The sequence below is a fragment of the Cervus canadensis genome, chromosome 17 (genome assembly GCF_019320065.1).
Source record: "Cervus canadensis isolate Bull #8, Minnesota chromosome 17, ASM1932006v1, whole genome shotgun sequence".
Lineage (NCBI taxonomy): Eukaryota > Metazoa > Chordata > Mammalia > Artiodactyla > Cervidae > Cervus > Cervus canadensis.
Window position 1 is genome coordinate 10,401,542 of NC_057402.1, and position 13,651 is coordinate 10,415,192.

The 13,651-nt window shown below is 53.9% G+C and overlaps 1 pseudogene; it reads left to right on the forward strand.

Annotated features, from left to right (window-relative positions):
• The first annotated feature begins 359 nt into the window (after positions 1-359).
• On the forward strand, positions 360-10,965 carry LOC122419802 (annotated as a pseudogene).
• Positions 10,966-13,651: the final 2,686 nt, after the last annotated feature.

Sequence of the window (13,651 nt, forward strand, 5' to 3'; positions counted from 1 at the left end):
ATGAGGATATGACAAACAGTGGGGGGAAAATACTAAGAAGAGTCAATATATATATTTTTAAAAAGAACAAGAGTCAGAGATATTTTTCAACGTGAGCTTTCACACACTCCTCAACGAAGTTTCTTAAATGGGAGAAATCACTCTCAAGGGAAATTTCTGTTTGTTTTTAGTTTAGGTTTTCTGGTGGGGAGGGACAAAAAGTGAGTGGTTTCTGTAACTAGGTTGTTCAAATAGATCTAATAAACCCTGTTACCGGAAATGGTAGGCTGTGAATTTCCAGTCAGAGGACAGAACACTGTGCTGTCCCCGCCTACATTTCACAAGCCTGGGAGGAGGGCTTTGCAGGATAAATAGGCAGAAGCACCTGGGAAACTCCAGCATCCGGGCAGGCGGCGGCTCTGGATCCACTGCCCACATCCCGCTCTCCCAGGCAGGTAATCCGTGATGCTCCCACACTGGGAGCCAAGGGACCCCTTTCCCAGGGTGGTTCTGGCCTCGGTCAGGGGTCGGTAGAACCTGAGGCGGGAGGGAGGCGGGAGGATGTGTGTCTGATGCTAGGAGGGTTCTGAGCCCTCTGAAGACCAGTCCTCTCTCTGGGTCTCAGTGTTCATCCTGCAAAGGGAGGGACGTGACACCAGGGCTTCTGGGGGCAATTTTGTTTTTTTAGTCTTTAGGGTTTTGATTCGAGCCAGCTGTGCACCCCATCCAGCGGTGCATCCACCATCAGGTCAGAGCTCCCCCGAGGGTCCTGAGGTGCATCTCCTTGCCTGGCACAGGGCACTGCTCTCAGAGAGCCCTGGAGACAGAATTAGTGCAGTGGATCCCCCTGGGCAGGGTCTCCAGGGGGGTTTCCTGGGCTCCATTATCTCTCCGGGGACCCCAGCAAGCAGACAGGAGCTGAATCTGCCCAGCACAGAAGACAGACGGCTCAGAAACAGAGCCAGCCCTCCAGCCCAGCCCAAAGCTGCTTTTGTCACTTAGTCGCTAAGTCGTGACTGGCACTTTTGCGGCCCCATGGGCTGTAGCATGTCAGGCTCCTCTGTCCATGGGATTCTCCAGGCAAGAATACTGGAGTGGATTGTCATTTCCTCCTCTAGGGTATCTTCCTGACCCAGGAATCAAACCGGCATTCCCTGTGTCTCCTGCATCGGCAGGCAGGCTCTTTACTATCCGAGCCACCACCATCTGGCTAGCTATTTCTCCAGGAAGAATTTTGGGGGGGAATGTTTAATTCTTGGTGAAAGAAACCATTGCATCAGCTCTGCATAAACAAACTTTTGGGACAACTGGTCACCTCTGTCCTCAGGCTTGTCCCAAGGCCTTTCCCCTGGGCTCCGAATGAGACTCAGCTCAGGCTCCTCCCTTCCACCTCCTCCTCTCCTTCCCTCCACCCTTACCACCCCAGCAGTCCTCTCTCCACTGAACCCTGAAATGAGGGGTCAGAGGCTACAGATAAACAGCCCTCTTTGCTGAGGTCACCAGCTTTGACCTCAGTCTCTCCTGAGGCTTCCAAGCTGTATCTCTGTCCCCAGGGATCACAGTCTGGCTTGTTGAGTCTTAGAAAGTGCCGCTCGTGGAGGGGTTGACACATCTGGAACTCCTCTTAGGAGCCCAGCACCTTCATCCTGTACGTCACCTGAGCCGTTCCTCATGTTGGATGGAGGTGGGAACTGAGGATCAGAGAGGTTCAGTCACTGCTCGTCACCACACAGCACTCACAAGTGGTCCAAACGACATCCTCGACCAGGTCCCTGAGACTCTGAGCTCACCTGCTTCTCCTCACTAGGAGGCCTTTCCAGGCTATTCTTGGAAACACCCTCCATGTGTCCACCTGGCAGGGCTGAGCAGAACGCTCTGGCCTCCTTGTTCTTTGCACCAGCCCTGCTCGGGGCAGCCAGGCTCCAGCACGGCTCCTGCTGCCTGTGGCGGCCTCTCTCCTGAACCCTCTCTGTGACCAGGCACCTCGACGGGAGAGCCTCCCTGAGGTCACACCCTTGTCCTCAGAGGCGGGGAGAGGTACACTGTCCTCTGATGAGTGCAGGGCTCCTTCCTGGGGGGACAGAGAGGGGCACGGTGGGAAAGGAGCCCGGCTTCCCAGGCCCCTCTGACGGTCTCAGCTCCTGGGAGGGGGATGGTTTCTCGCTGGCCAGCACCTCACACCCATCACCAGCTTCCCCACCCTGGAGCCAGGCACCCCAGGCTCCTCCCCCTCACTCCTCCATGGCTTGCTGTGAGACCTTGGAAAAGCCCCTTCCCCTCTCTGCCCAGTCTCTCCACCGTGGAAATTGGTACCAATCACAGCACTTGGTCAAAGGGTGAGCGGGAGCCCAAAGCCCCCTCATGTGTGTTGGGAGCCCAGGAGGGTGCCTACCCCTGGGAGGTCAGAGAGCAGCAGGTCCGAGAGTACAGAGACCATGGGGGACAGTGGGTGGGGGTTGGGGCATCATCTAACACGCAGAGACTGAAAGGAGCTTTGCTTTTCAGACATGAGGGCAGAGAGAATGTCCCCCCTCCTGGCTCTGGGGCTCCTGGTGGCTGGACTCTGCTCCAGTGTCCACTGCCTCCCAGAGAACGTGACCCTGGAAGAACCGCACAAAGGGGAATCTGTGGGTGACCACTCATTAGCCTCCAGCAACACCGACTTCGCCTTCAGCCTCTACAAGCAGTTGGCTTTGGAGAACCCCAGTAAAATGTCATCTTCTCCCCTCTGAGTGTCTCCATAGCCTTGGCCTTCCTGTCCCTGGGGGCCCGTGGCTCCACCCTGACGGAGATCCTGGAAGGTCTCAAGTTCAACCTCACAGAGATCCAGGAGAAAGAGATCCACCAGGGCTTCCAGCACCTCCTGCAGACGCTCAATCGACCCAGCAACCAGCTGCAGCTGAGCGTGGGCAATGCCATGTTTGTGCAGGACCAGCTGAAGCTGCTGGACAAGTTCATAGAAGACGCCCGGGTGCTGTACTCCTCCCAGGCCTTCCCTACCGAGTTCAACGATTCCAACGCTGCCATGAAGCTCATCAACGACTATGTGAAGAATAAAACCCAGGGGAAAATTGAGGACTTGTTCAAGGACCTTGACCCCTTCACGAAGATCATCCTGGTGAATTATATCTACTTTAAAGGTGGGTGGCCGGATTGCGGTTGGGGAAGATGCACATTTAGTTCTCAGGCTTCAGGATCATTTCTATCCTGGCTCAGCCAACTATGTTGCCAGCAAACCCCTATAGAGAAGTCTCCTCGTGGCTTGGGGGCCTTAAACACCAAGGCCCACCCTGACCATAGTCTTTGTCTATTTTAGCTTTTTCCAAATTTCTTTTCTCATTGTAGGGCAGTGACTACCTTATGTGAGGCAGAGTGATGCTTTTTTTTTTTTTTAATTTATTTGTTTGACTGCCTTAGTTCTTGGCTGCAGCACGTGGGATCTTTCGTGGTAGTAGGCAGAGTCTATAGTTGTGGCAGGCAGGTTCAGTACTTGTGGCATGCTGACTTTGCCTGGAGGCATGTGTCATCTTATTTCCTAACCAGGGGTTAAACCCATGTCCTCCACATTGTAAGATGGATTCTTATGCACTGGATTGCCAGGTGAGTCCCAGAGGGAGACTTTTTATTCTGAGTTAAACTTGCCTGCCTGCCAAAAGAAGGAGAGCTTTCCTTTCAGATCTATCTGTGGGGGATGGGGACTCCAGTTTCCTCCCTGATGAGACAGTTTAGGACACACTTAGGAAGGCCTCTGCTCTGGACACTGTGGGCTGCGTCAAACGAGGGCGCCCTCTAAACGGACCTGGTCTCTGGGGGTTGAAGTGGGGCTGGTAGCCAACTTCACAGTGTGACAGCCTCTGAGCAGCCTGGCCATCTCAAGATTCTTCAGTGGTGCGCTTCTGCTATCCTGAGGCAAGACCACATCTGGGGAAAGTCTCGGGGTTGGACAATATCTGGGCCATGATATCTTCGTTTTTTTAAAATTCATTTATTTTTTAATTGAAGGATAATTGCTTTACAGAATTGGGTTGGTTTCTGCCAAACATCAGTGTGAATCAGCCATAGGTATACACATGTTCCCTCCCTCTTGAAACTCCCTCTGGGGCACAATGTCTTCCCAGATTCTAGCTGGTCCAGTGCCCAGTCCCATTGATAGCAAGTTGCTATGACAAACCTCAGCCAGGAAATTCATAAGCGTTAGAGTGAAGGCAGAAAGATTTCACCTAGGGAGCCAACAGTGCAAAAGGGACTCAAAATAGATAAGGCACAAAAAATTGTCATTGAATCATGAAATGGTCAGGTGTCTAAGAGACCCTAGCTGTGGTGGACAAGTTAGCCCTGAGTTGGGGGCTCCTTGCCAAGTCCAGGGCTACCCTTCCTTCATCTGTGTTTTCATCTGTAAATAAAGGCACGGGATGGCATTTCCTTGGAAAAGGAATCCAGGCATGACCTGCTATGTTTGTTATTTGTGTCCCTGGTGGCTCAGGCGGTAAAGTGTCTGCCTGCAAAGCGGGAGACCCGGGTTCAATCCCTGGGTTGGGAAGATCCCCTGGAGAAGGAAATGGCAACCCACTCCAGTACTCTTGCCTGGAAAATTCCATGGACAGAGGAGCCTTGTAAGCTACAGTCCATGGGGTCGCAAAGAGTTGGTCACGACTGAGCGATTTCACTTCACTTCGTGCTTTCTTCTCCTGCCAACCCACTCCATCTTGGGAATTTCTCCTCTAAAATCGCCTCCTCAGGGGCACCTGGCCAGCCCCACTCTCTGTCTGCTCCTGCCTCTCCCCATGGGGACAGAGGCAGGGATGGAATCAAAGTAGGAGGTGGGGATGGATACACACTCCATGAAGCCCCGGAGCCCTAATCTCCCCTAGAAGTCCCTGCCTCTGTGAGTGACCCATTCTCCTGGGTGGAGACTCAAGTTCTTGTGTCTGCTGACCCCGCCCTGCCCTCCAGGTCCCCGTGTGGCTCCTGCTCCAGCCGGGCTCACGAGGCTGTGGGGATGTGTGTCCTCCCTACAAAGCCAACGACTAACCCCTGGTCACCAACATGCCCCCTTAAAGGACCAGGAGGTCCCATATCTCCCCGGGCCCAGTCTCATCCCCATCTCTCCCTTGTCCTCCACATTCCTGTTGACTTCGCCTTTAGCACAACTAACCCGCTTTGTTTCATATCCCGCTTCCCAATCCTGACCTGCAGGGTTCACCCCCATCCCCAGAGGCTTACCACCTGCCCAGGTGTATGTGCACACCTAGCAGGCCCACATAGAGGTCCATGATATGGGGGCTGCTGGCGTGGGGAGGGTCTTCCCTGCTCAGGGACCAGGACTGAGGAGGAGTGACTTCAGCTCTTGCACTCACAGACTCTTGACCTGTCCCCCCTCCCCCAGCCCAGTGGAAGACCCGCTTTGACCCCAAACACACTCAGCAGGCAGAGTTCCATGTGAGCGAGAACAAGACGGTGGAGGTGCCCATGATGAGCATTGGCCTGGAAACCCCTTACTTCCGGGACGAGGAGCTGGGCTGCACGCTGGTGGAGCTCACGTACACCAGCAATGACAGCGCCCTCCTCATCCTCCCCGACGAGGGCAAGATGCAGGACCTGGAAGCCAAGCTGAACCCGGAGACGCTGACGAGGTGGCGAGGATCCCTGCAGCCCAGGTGACTCCCCAGGACCCGGAGCTGTGGGTTCACCTGCCTTCTCGGTCCTTCCCCCTCTTCCTGGACTCCTGACCCCCAGCAACAAGACCTCAGGAATGTGCAGGACCGGGGACAGAGGTGGGAGAGCCTGTAGTGAGATATCCTTGCCTTTTGCTGCCTGTGTGGCTCTGAGCCTGATTCTTTCCTCCTGTAAGATGATGGCATCAGAGGGGATAGGGCCTTCCTCTCACACCAACACGTGATGTGTCATGAGGATCCACAGCATGTGGGCTGTTGTTTCCCTCTTGGGTGGGGGAGCAGATGGAATTGTATCAGCTGAGGACTCAGGTGAGATAGACTCCAAGAATCAGCTTTGCACAGGCTACACATTACATTCACTCATTTTAACCAACCTTTCAGCATTCGTTTCACAGGTTGATTGAGAAGCTGTTGTGTGCCAGGGACTAATTATGCTCTGAGGGTAGGTCAGCAGATAGAACAGTAAATTCTCTGCCCTCGTGAGCTTACTCTGTGCTTGAGAGAGACCTACGAGAAATAAATGTAATGAATAATTTGGTGTGTTGAATTGTTAGAAAGGGGGAGACAGGGATAATAAAGCAAAAAACAGATAAAGAAAATTGGACCCAGAGGTATTTTGTGATTGTAACTAGGAGAGCCCTTAGGTGGTGTTTGAAGTGAGGGACTGAACCATGCAGATGTGTTGGGAAAAGCATTCCTGGCCGAAGGAACAGCCAGTGCAAAGCCTCTGAGGCAGGAACGAGCCTGGTGTGGTTGAGGATTAGTGAAGCCAGAGTAGAAGAGCAGAGGGAGCGAGAGGGGAAGCTGGGAGAAGTTTCAGTCTTCGGGGAGGACTAAGGTCACTAGGGCCTTGCAGACCCTTTGACTCTCCCACCATCTAAGGGAAATGGAAACTCATCACAAGGTTTTGGGTCAAAGAGTGAAAGATCTGAGTGATGCTTTAGAAGAATCACCCAGGGCGCCTAGTGGAGATCAGACAGCACAGGACATGCATGGAGGGAGGGAAGCCAGCCAGGAGCCCAGTGGGGTCACCCAGGGGAGGGCGCTGGGGGCTGGACCAGGAGGAGCAGGAAGTGTGGGGAGGGGTCGGGCTCTGGGTAAATCGAGGGTAAATACACAGGTCAGGAGGTGGGCTTCAGGAGACCCATCTCAGGGGGACAGGAGAGGGAGAGGCAGGGCTGGGCCAGGGTCTGCAGTGGGGGGGTTAGGAGGGGGTGTGGGCAGCATGAGGGGGCTGGGTGTCCCCCACCCAGAGTCCCGCTCCCAGGCTCACATTCCCCCGGCCACTGCCTGTGCTTCTCTGGGGCTCAGCTCCCTGCTGAGAGGGGAGGGGTGTCCTTGACCCTCTGTTCTGAGTGGAGGATCTGCAGACCCAAGAGGGATGGGTGTGGGAGGCACTTTATAAACCACAGGGACTGGAGACCTGCCTGCATTTGACCTAGAGGCTGCAGCCCCTTCCCGACTCCTGTCCAGGGGACCTGAGGCCTTGGGGCTCCTGACTCCCAGCCCCTCCTCCCTGCAGATCCCAGGAGACCCCAGGACACAGGACCCCCTCCCCCTGGTTGTGCTCCTTCCCAGCCCCTCCCCCTCCAACCCCAAGAGCTACCACAGGGCAAGGTCCCAGTGAATAGTGGTAAATGGGGAGAATATCCACCAGACACTTTGATTTACAAGCCCTGAGGGGACATGGACCTACACACTCCTGGCCCTTAAAGGATGCTCAGTAGGAATTTGTTGACTAATGCATAAAGGAGGGAGGAAGGATGAATGTAAAGAAGAAAGAAGGTAGGTCAGTGAAGAGGAATAACTACCTCCCTGCTACAAGGGAGCCAGAGTTTAAGGGAAGCCTCAGTCCCCTCACATTTAGCATTTGTCAGACCAGTCACCATGGTAAGAGTCTTAAGGGAAGTACAGACAGAGAGGGAGGGAACCTGGGGGTGGGGGACAGCTTCTCTTACTCCACGAAACTGCTGGCGGCTCTGCTTAGAAGCAGCAACCCTGCCCACAAGAAACTCACCAGGAAGACAAGACAGAGACTCTGAATATTGGATGATTCAGGTCCCCCTAACCCTTGAATGCAGCCCCCAGCTCTCCTTGTCCCACCGCTGTCCCTGCCAAGCCCCTCCCCACCTTGCAGCAGCCCCTCTTTCCTGCAAGTGCCTCCACCTGCCTCGTGGCCTCCTCTTCACCCAGCCCACTCCTTCCCCTCCCCAGGGACTCAAACTGGATGCCACCTCCTGCAAGAAGCCTTCCTGGTGACCCTGGTACATCCCTCCCGGTGCTCCCCCCACCCCTAGCCACAGCATGGTCTCCCAGAAGCTGTGAAATCTGTGTTGGAGAAGGGTGATTCCTGAGCCCTGCAGGATTGCAGGGGAGAAGCAGGGCCAGGTTGGGGCAAGCCCACAGCCCCTGCCTTGGCACGCTGCCCTGAAGGTGAGACTGCTGCAGACAGGAATGCATAATTAAGGAATTAAAGAGAGTTAGCCCGAGGAATCTAGAAACTGAGGAAAGGAGTACTTATTCCAGGGAGAATGGGGTGGATGGAGATGAAACCAAGTAAGACCTCGCTGAGACATGGGAGAAAGGTGAGCACTGAGTTGAGTAAGCCATCAAGTTTATTTTCTCACTTCCTAGTTTGATAGATACCCTCTACCTGCCCAAGTTTTCCATCTCCAGTGACTATAATCTGCCACACATCCTTCGTAAGCTGGGCATCCAGAAAGTCTTCACCGCTGAGGCTGACCTGTCAGGAATCACAGATGTCATGGACTTAGGAGTTTCCCAGGTGAGTTTTTAAACTTTGGACATTTCATCTTCCACATAGGAGCTTGAAAGGTGACAGCCAGGCAGACCTTTGGGTAATCTTGAATTTGCAAAACAACTACATTGCTCATTACTCAGATCCGTTCAGCTCAGTCACTCAGTTGTGTCCGACTCTTTGAGACCTCCATGGACTGCAGCATGCCAGGCTTCCCTGTCCATCACCAAGTCCCAGAGTTTACTCGAACTCATGTCCATTGAGTCGGTGATGCCATCCAAACATCTCATCCTGTGTCATCCACTTCTCCACCTGCCTTCAATCTTCCAATATCAGGATCTTTTCCAATGAGTCAGTTCTTCTCATCAGGTGGCCAAAATATAAGAGCTTCAGCTTCAGCATCAGTCCTTCCAATGAATATTCAGGAGTGATTACCTTTAGGATAGATCAGTTTGATCTCCTTGCAGTCCAAGGGACTCTCAAGAGTCTTCTCCAGCACCACAGTTCAAAAGCATCAATTTGTCAGGCGAGTGTATGCTCCTTGGTTCTTTGTCTTGTCACAACAAAAATTTGGAGTGATGGACATTAAAGCCCCCCTCGGCGGGTCACAGCTCTTGGGTCTTGAACAGACCGTGTTATAACTCTCGCGTCTTGAACGGGCGGCGTTCTAGCTCTTAAATAAATCAGTGTCACAGCTTAGTGTTACAGCTCTATTTTATTTAGATAATAGCAGGAAAATCCATCTTTGGATTTGGACGTGAGGGTACGTCGATCCAAAGACACGAGGAGAAGAGCACCTCATCGCACGGGAGAGAGAGAGAGAAGAGGGCTTTGGCTCCTCTTTTTATATGTTTCTCTGTCCCTGGGCCTGTCCTATGTAAATTGGGCCAGCCAGGAATGTTGTTTCTTTTACCTGAGGTTCTCACTCCGGTCCTCGGACCTTCCTTTGTTCTATTTTCGCGGGCTTTTCCCTTCCAGGTCTATTAGCCACCGCCATTCTGGACTCCTTTTCCCTATTTTAACTACCTAACAAATTCTTCGGCGCTCAGCCTTCTTTATGGTCCAATTCTCACACCCATGCATGACTACTGGAAAAACCACAGCTTTGGCTACACAGACCTTTGTTGGTAAAGTGATGTCTTTGCTTTTTAACATGAAGGGCATTCCTCAGTTACTCTGCCTGCAATCCTCTGGCCCAGGGGAGCTGGGTTATAACCATCTTGGGGGCTGGTTCTACCTTCTTTGTAATATATTTTGGGATAGACATCAGTCTTGGGAATGTGCCTGAGGTGGAATCAGCTATAGACCCCCATCCCCTGATGCACCTTTTACTGCCTATGGGATAAATTATTAAAGCCCTTAGTCCCGAACCTTGTCATTTTTAAAAGACATGTGATAGTTCTTGGTTCCTGTGCAGTGCTCAGCAGAGAAGGTAAGAGGTAGTAGGTACTAACAATGGCTCAGGGCCATCATAATCAATATACACGAAGAGCAGGAGAGAAGAACACCCGGGGTCCTGATACTGCGATCTGAGAAGCAGAGAACTCAAGAGTGACTAGGGGTGGAGCTGGGCAGCCCTGCAGTCCCCCCTGCACCCCAGCTGCCAGAGGATCTGGTAAAGGGGGCACAGGGGCTATGGGACCTCGCGGTCCAGGGATGGGAAGCCAATCCTCGGCAAGGTGGCTGAGGGCTCAGGGACACGTCAGTTGGGGCAGGAGAGGAGCAGAAAGCAGTGCTCGCCATCTGCTGCTTTGACATGGAGGTACTGTGGACGGTTCCCTGCAAGAAAACTGCCTCTATCTGGCCCCTTACCCTGCACTAGGGAGTGTTTGGGGGACAGCACAGTCTCTGGACTCAGACAGAGGGGATTCATATCAGGGAGCCCCTGCTCTATGCTTCTCTGACAGTGGGCCCAGGACTTACAGCCTTTGACTGCTTTTCACAGCCGTGGGTCACGTCTATGTGAACCGGCCAACAGGTTAGTTGGGAAAAACAAAGTTGAACAGGTAGATAAGCATAGTGACAGGCCAGCAGCAGAAGGTGGATGATTATCAGTCCCCTTAGAGGTGCTCAGGCAGCTTCTCACCTCCTGCCCACCCGGTCTCCCATCGGTAATACTCTGCTGTCCCCACAGGTGGTCCACAGCGCTGTGCTGGACGTGGATGAGGAGGGCACGGAAGGAGCTGCTGCTACGGGAGTGGAACTTTCTCCCAGGTCCGCATTAATGACTATTGTGCGCTTCAACAGGCCCTTCCTGATTGCCGTAGTTCTCAAAGACACCCAGAGCATCATCTTTTTGGGGAAAGTCACCAACCCCAGTCAAGCCTAGAGCTCCGCTCTGAGCTCTGGGTCCCCTCCCTAAGGAGTGGGGTGCCCAGGTCCCTGGGGGCAGCCTGGGCCCTGGGCGCTGAGGATCCACCCTTCCTGTCCCCACCTGCTCACCTGTGGGGAGGTGGCAGTGAGTCTTCTGGGGGCTCCACATGCACAGGGCGTCTGTGTCCTGGTCACGAGGAGGCCCTGAGACTTTGACAGCAATAAACCACCTTACTTGGACAGCACTCTTTTCTGTGTGTCTCTGCCCTGATCCACCTGACTCCATGCCCTGCTGCTGCCTGGGCCTCGAGGCCAAGCGCCCAGACCTCGCCACCTCTGGGCCCCTCTTCTTCAGACTCATCAAATGGCCCAGGAGCGGGCTTTGTGCCTGTGACCAAGCCCACTGGAGCGCAGGCCCAGGACAGGAAGGGGCCTTTGCTGCCTGCTGCCCACTTCTGGGGTTCTGGTTCCAGGTCAAGGCTCACTCCTTCCTCCCCAGGTCCTGGGATGTGTCCTTGTGCTCACCTGCAGGGGCTCCAGCCCGGATCTGGCACAGCTGGACCCTGCCATCCTGCAGGTGAGCTGGACCTTTCTCCCTCCAGGATCTCTCCTTCTGCCCCCAGCACCCCAACCTGGGAGACCAGCTACTTGCAGGTTTCCAGCTGGGCTCCTCTCCCCCTGATGTGTTCTACATCCTCCCCTGACAGAGGCAGGGCTGGCCCGGGGTTGGGGGTCCTGGTGACTAGAGTGGATGAGATCAACGTGCCTTGGCTAATCAGAGTCAGACAGTGAGCCACAGCTATGAGCACAGTGGCCAGCAGCATTCCCGAGGGGCCTCCATCCTCTGGGGTCCTTGGTATGGAAGCAGGGGCAGGAAATGACGGTGACAATGACGAAAGTCACTGTGATCAGTGAGCCAAGGCACAGAGCATGTCCTCTGTGCCAATCACTGTGCAAACGCCTCAAGATCCCGCCCCCCCTTTCGGCATCACACAGTCCCATCTCGGGGGAGGGGCCGTTTACAGATTCCCACCCAACCAAGATGGAAATGGAGGCTCAGGAAGTAAGGAGCTGCCTGAGGCCCAGCAGCTGGCAGGTGCTGGAGTCAGGACTGAGCCCACAGTCTGGTGGGGAGTGATTCCTGACCAAATGAGAGGATCACGGAGCAGACAGCCATTCTGACAGAAGGCCAGGTACCTTGTGCACCTGCTGGAGTGCCCTGACCTCCCCCTCCATGCACTTGGGGCTCTCTTTGCACCCCCCACCCCCGGGGTGGGGATCTGGCTTCCTGCACACCAGTCCCTGGAATCCAGAGGCATCATAGGTCTCAAATTAGCTGGGTCTTCTCCAGCTGCGTCCCCTCTGCCCTCTCTAAGTGGCACCCAAGCTCCCCTCCTCCTCTTCCTTCCCCCCTCCCCACCCCGTTACTTCCTAGGCTCACAACAGAGGGTCAGTCTCATCAGACACCCTCATAGCCGCTCTCCCACCTCCAGCTGACCCCTCCTCAAATCCTCTTATCCCAGAGCCTGACCTTGGGTGATTGACTTAGCCCATCTGAACCCCGTTTCTCATCCCTGATCTTGCACTTGCAGGGAGCTGCTGAGGGGGTGCAGATGTGGGAAGACCCTCCTGTGCAGGGGGTCCTGGAGATCTGGGCTCAGCTCCAGGCTCCACTGCTGCACAGGGCCCCGCCACCTTCCTCAGGTCACCCGACCTCTCTGGGCTGCTCCCTCCTCTCTGTGGGATTGTGTGAGAATCCCTCGTCCCAGTGCGTGTGTGCTAAGTCACTTCAGTCATGTCTAACTCTGCGAGGCTCCTCCCTCCATGGGATTCTCCAGGCAAGAATATTGGAGTGGGTTGCCACGCCCTTGTCCAGGGGATCTTCCCAACCCAGGGATCAAACCAGTGTCTCTAACGTCTCCTGCCTTGGTGGGTCCCAGGGTTGTAGGAAATCACAGTGATCATGGGCCAGGGGGACCCTGCCCAGGACCTGGCTCAGGGCAGACCCCCAGGAGGCAGCCAGTTTTATTCCCCTGGTGGACCTGAGGCTGTGTCCTGCCTAGCAATTCTGACTCGGAAGGTCTCAGGGGGACCCAGAATCTATGTTAGTAAGGGTCTGAGCTGACCCTTGGATCCACAGAGCCAGCCACTGTTACCCTTTTAAAGGGAAATTCACATTCTTTCTCTTCCTGCTAGAGACCCTGGATGGCCCCCAGCTCTTCAAGAAAAATATCCACCCTCCTCACCACAACCTCAGCGCCCCATTTGATCTGTTCTTGCCAACTTTCTGACCTCTCCTGTGACCATCCTTGCCCACACTCTGCTGCAGTGATCCTGGCTTTCCTGATGTTCTAGAATCTAGAAAGCTGTTTCCTGCTTCAGGACATTTGCACTTGCTGTTAGCTGCTTGAACAGCCTTTTGCTCGAACAGCCACCCTTCCGTGGCACACTCCCTCGCTTCACTGATTCTCTGCTCAAAGGTTACTGCCTCAGAGAGGCCCCACCTCTATCCTCACCACTCTCTACCCTGCGCTGGTTTTCTTCTGCCCACCTGAAAGGACATAATACATTGGCTTGGTTTCTTCTCTAGAATGTAAGCTCCAGTTTTCCAGGTGACCTTGGGTAGTCCTGGACTTTTCTGTACTTGAAGTCTCTTGTCTATGAATGGAAGAATCACCTGAAATTCGGCCTCCAAGAAATCTTCATCTGTAATGTTTGTTCCTTATCAGTCACAGGCAAAGAACAGACAGCTCTCTATCTGATCATTTGCTTAGTAATCTGCTTTTTGAACATCTCAAGTTGGTTAAAATGTTTATCAATTTCTAGCATTTTAACATTCATTCATTTGTTCATTCACTCATTCACCAAACGTCAACCAGAAGTCTTCCATCTCTTGGGACTTGAGCTACCTGCTGGGGATGCAGGA